Source organism: Octodon degus, unplaced genomic scaffold, assembly GCF_000260255.1.
Source record: "Octodon degus isolate 3935 unplaced genomic scaffold, OctDeg1.0 scaffold00002, whole genome shotgun sequence".
Lineage (NCBI taxonomy): Eukaryota > Metazoa > Chordata > Mammalia > Rodentia > Octodontidae > Octodon > Octodon degus.
In genome coordinates this window covers 20,394,711-20,395,744 of record NW_004524578.1, presented here as the reverse complement: position 1 = coordinate 20,395,744, position 1,034 = coordinate 20,394,711, and positions in this window count along the sequence as shown.

Below are 1,034 nucleotides of genomic sequence, written 5' to 3'. Positions count from 1 at the left end.
CCCCCGCCCCTTTTTGAGACAGGTCTTTGGCTTTCTTTTTATGATTTAAAAATACTATGTGCAAGCTGGGTGTGGCAGCTCAGGCCTGTAACCCCAGAACTTGGGAGGCTGAAGCAGGAGGATTGCTGCAAGTTTGAGGCCAGCCTGGGCTACAAAGTGAGCTAAAGGCCAGCCTGAACTTCATAGCAAAATTCTGCCTCAAAAAAAGACCAAAGGAGGGGCTGGGGAGATGGCCCAGTGGAATAAGCACTTCCCTGTTCCCTGGCAAGCACAAGGGCCTGAGTTCAATCCCTGGTTCTAAAAAAAAAAAAAAAAAAAAAAGACCAAAGGGGTTCCATCTCCGGTACCACAAGCCAATGCTGGCCCTACCCCTGGAGCACCCTGAGAGAGCGATTGGGGCACTGGTGCAGCCCTATAATCACCGTGCTTAGGGGGCTGAAAACAGGAGAATCACTATGAGTCCAATCTATGTCATGAGACCCTATAGACCTGTACTGCACTAAATTTAAAAAAAAAAAAAAGGGTCTGGGGAAATGGCTCAGTGGAATGAGCACTTCCCTGGCAAGCGCAACAGCCTGAGTTCAATCCCTGGTTCTGCAAAAAAAAAAAAATTCATTGTCAAGATTTGGGGCCCGGGGAGATAGCTCAGTAGAATAAGCACTTGCCTGGCAAGCGCAGGGTCCTGAGTTCAATCCCTGGTACCATAAAAAATAAATAAATATAAAAGATTTTGGTTTAAAAAAGAGAATACTATAGCTGCATTCTTTTAATAAAATGTAATAATAAATTGAAGGAATTGCGTGGCATTGTTCAAAGTGGTTAGAGAAATAAAGAAACAAATTAAACAATAACCATGGTAGAGATTAAACAAAATTACTAAATGTCAAAAATGTCACTAAAATAATACATTTACTGATCAGTTAAAAGATCAAATTTTAAAAATATTGTATCAGCCACTTTTTAAAAAATCACTGTACAGCAATTAACCACTAAGAAGAATATATGCAGTGTACTATTTGTTGAAACTGTACTTT